This window comes from Limulus polyphemus, unplaced genomic scaffold (assembly GCF_000517525.1).
Source record: "Limulus polyphemus unplaced genomic scaffold, Limulus_polyphemus-2.1.2 Scaffold3310, whole genome shotgun sequence".
NCBI classification, from domain to species: Eukaryota; Metazoa; Arthropoda; class Merostomata; order Xiphosura; family Limulidae; genus Limulus; species Limulus polyphemus.
In genome coordinates this window covers 20,577-24,495 of record NW_013668920.1, presented here as the reverse complement: position 1 = coordinate 24,495, position 3,919 = coordinate 20,577, and the positions used below count along the sequence as shown (strand labels likewise).

The 3,919-nt window shown below is 36.0% G+C and overlaps 1 protein-coding gene across 1 annotated transcript in view; it reads right to left on the bottom strand.

Annotated features, from left to right (window-relative positions):
- LOC106469110 (nephrin-like) overlaps positions 1-2,854 on the bottom strand; it is a 71,424-nt gene extending 68,570 nt beyond the window's left edge. Inside the window, exon 1 of the mRNA XM_022397535.1 lies at positions 2,843-2,854. The gene's annotated coding sequence lies outside the window, so the exon portion shown is untranslated. The remainder of the gene's footprint in view (positions 1-2,842) is intronic.
- Between the last annotated feature and the right edge of the window lie 1,065 nt (positions 2,855-3,919).

Genomic DNA, 3,919 nt, shown 5'->3' with positions numbered 1-3,919 from the left:
GTTAAGCTTATATTAAAGTTTTTCTTCATTACCCATTTAAGCCGTCTCCAGCCATTAATAGTTTTAGTTCCTTTGATTGCCTTCTAAACCTGTTTTCATTTCCTTTGTAATGTTTCAATGACGTCATATGTTTTATACAAGTAGGGATTTTAAGCCAATGAGGGAATTTTAAAATAACTCGATGAATTGTTAACCCTAGTTACAAAGAAAAACTATCCGGTTAAAAGAAGTTGACGGGGCATGCGCGTGGACATGTGGATAATGTTGGACAAGTAATGACTGAGTTATTATCTGTATTTTTATTTTTCAGTTATAGCAAAGCTGCTAAAGATATGAGCCATTGTCTCTAATTTTGAACTACTGAGCGGAAATATGGTAACCAGTTAGCAGCACTCTACCACCCACCATCCTCGCTAAGAGAGTGACTGTTTCTCTGATAACGCTCTCATACTAAATTTGAATTTGAAGCGATGTTTCTTAATATTTTGTTCAGTTTTCTTTAAAATAGGCTTTGTATCGTTTTTCTTTTAATATATTACGTCATTGTATATTAATACAGACATTCCAAGCACTCTGATTTTAAATACATTAATCTAAAAATATTACATAAGTTGAAGGTTCATGTTTGGTTAGGCAACAAAATAGTATTGTTCCATGATTTTTGGATAATATTTTTAACATCATATTTTAATAAACTATGCGAATTAAATATGATAAGCCCGAGGTTTAAAGATTATCGGGTGTTTTATGTATATACTTCACGAAACAATTAAAAGAGCATCAGAAATTATTATATTATAGCTAAGACAAAACAAAAGTAAAAGCTTTAATCACCCTTTTCCCTCAGTTTATCTCAGAACCAGGTCCATGTTATAAAGTGCAAATCACTGGCCATTCAGCCTATTATACATACACTGATCTCACAGCGACTTGCTTCATTTGTTACTTTGAACGGAATCACCATGTTTATAGTGTTTCATTCATTGGAATAATGGAAATCACCCAATCACAGCGAATTGGCTACAAATACCTTAAAGTGTCATTTGGAATGGAATATATATAGAACTGATTCCAAGTCCATGATCAAATGAAATAGTTAGCACGTCACTCACAGTACAAGTGGGCGACTTGTTACTTACTCTGAGACTAAACAAGATGTGCGATGCCGCAATGAGACGCCATATCTGTGTAGATCTTATTCTAAATAGGATTAGGTTTTACAAGAGCGGCTTCTATATCTGTTTCTCAGCGACGTGCATCAAGACACGAAACAGTTCTCATGTAACGGTGCTAAGAACTTGTTTTTACAGATAGTTTGTACTTGACCAGATAAAAGACTCACTCTCTTTTGATATCTCACACCAGATTTAACATTATTTTCTTATAAGAATGTCACGCCTATGATAGTGGTGAAATAATGGTGTGGGTGGGGATAGGTTTTGTCGAACTTACGGACCTGTCCCTTCTTGCGGAACTATGACACTAGAACTTTATATTATGGACAACTATCTTACTACCCTTTATTCTGCCATATGTTGATGATTTCAGAGTGAAACGGTAACATTTGTTACTATCGTATATAACCTCAACGAATGGAATGATGTGCATGCTCATCAGATTTCAGTCCTATTGAACGTGTGTAGGATGTTTTAGGCAAACGTATTTCATGTCTTCATGTGACTCCAGTCACCATAGAAGCCCTAGAAAAACCTTTTCCTCAAGAAGTTGGAAATGCCTTAACACTCTGATTTTACCATGCAACGTCGGTGTCAGGTTACCATTTGCACTTCAGATCACATGGTAAATAATCTACACCGTAATGGTAACTAACATTATTATATAGCAGTGGTTTTGCTTCTCGTAAGTAGATTTTCTGGAAGATCCAATATTAGTGTGAGACCGTATAACGATTGTGAAAACAAACACCAGTAGAAGCATAAAGAAGTCCTATTTTTTAACGGTGACGTTGAAATGATCAATAACCTTATACTTTGAGTGCTTGCTCAGACCTAGGTGTTGTAGCTCTGTCGCTAGAAAGTATAAATAGATTTCTCTGAAGGACAAAGAACAGCGTAAACAATAAACATTTGCAGAAACGCACGTTTACACGCAAATGAAGATAGTACAATGAAACAACTTGAAGATGTTATGAAGATAACAAAATGTTGACCAATCGACGTCCCTTTTTCCAATGTGTTTGACGATGCATATATGAAAGAACCGGAGAATACAATAAACTATGATTTTTTTTTTTATTATTTTTGTAGGAATCTATTCAGCAATCCCTTACTCACTCTTTACGTGTTTGTTATTTAAAAATCTTGAAAACGGATCTTTGAAAAGTTTGTTTGTTTTTGAATTTCGCGCAAAGCTACACGAGGACTATCTGCGCTAGCCGTCCCTAAGTTACCAGTGTAAGACTAGAGGGAAGGCAGCAAGTCATCACCACCCACCGCCAACTCTTGGGCTACTCTTTTACCAACGAATAGTGGGATTGACCGTCACATTATAACGCCCCCATGGCTGAAAGGGCGAGCATGTTCTTGGCGGGACGGGGATTCGAACCTGCGACCCTCAGATTGCGAGTCGAGTGCCCTAACCACCTGGCCATCCCGGGCCTGTTTGAAAAGAAAAACAAATGCATAGTGTGTTCGGTATTTGTCCATTTAGTTCGAAATGGAAATCTAGAAGCTTATATTTTTATGTTAGCTTCATAATGTGGTAGGATAGGAACAAATACTTCACAGTGCTTTCTTATTGTAGTTTCAAAACTAATGAACGGTGATTTAAGTCCCACACACAAAAAAAAGTGTTCAGAAAATATACTAACAGAACAGTTTACTCACGTTATAGAGTTTGTTAAGGTAATATCTGGACACCTTATATATCTTATTACACGCAACTTAAATCTTTCTTATACCATTGGCCCGACATGGCCAGGTATTTAGGGCGCTCGACTCGGAATCTGAGGGTCGCTAGTTCGAATCCCTGTCCCACCAAACATGCTCGCCCTTTCAGCCGTGGGCCATTGTAATGTGACGGTCAATCTTATACCGTTATATCTCTATAGTACAGTATGTCCAATACGTTTTATACTTTTTTTTACGTTTATATTAACATCCATACCTTAAGTAATGTTGTACAAAAAACGGTTTGCTTATCATTTGGACTCTACATAAGATTTTAAACAATTGTTTGGGTGCCAGTCGTGGCCTAATACTTAGTGTACCTAGTATGAAATTCAAGGGTTTAATAGTTTGCGTATCGTTGCCTCAGAAATGGAGACCATGTGTGTGTGTGTGTGCACTACAATAATGACGGTCAAATCTAGTTTTCGATCAGGCAAGAGTAGCCCAAGATTTGGTGTTGGGTACTTTTCCTAGTTAGGCCTTAGGCTATCAATTTAAAATTTGGGAGTGCTATACACTAAGAGCTCTTCGCGCAGGTTTGCTCGAAAAGTATGAAACAAAGAAACAAAATGAAATATTTGTAAGTTTTCTTTATGTCTTGCAAAGCACAATTAAAATAATTAAAAATAATTAAAATAATTTAAATAATTAAAGTTACGTGTCTTATGAAATTCACTTGGTTGTATTTTACTAGTTAAAGTTACGTTTCTTACGAAATTCACTTGTATTCCGCTAGTTAAAGTTACGTTTCTTACGAAATTCACTTGTATTCCGCTAGTGCAAGTTACGTTTCTCACGAAATTCACTTGTATTCTTCTTGGTGTAAGTAACGTGTCTTATGAAATTCACTTGTACTCTATATTCTACTGGTGTTAGTAACGTGTCTTATGAAATTCACATGTACTTCACTAATGTAGCTTACGTGTCTTAAGAAATTCACTTGTACTTCACTAATGTAGCTTACGTGTCTTATGAAGTTCACTTGTACTTGACAATTAATTAAACAACTG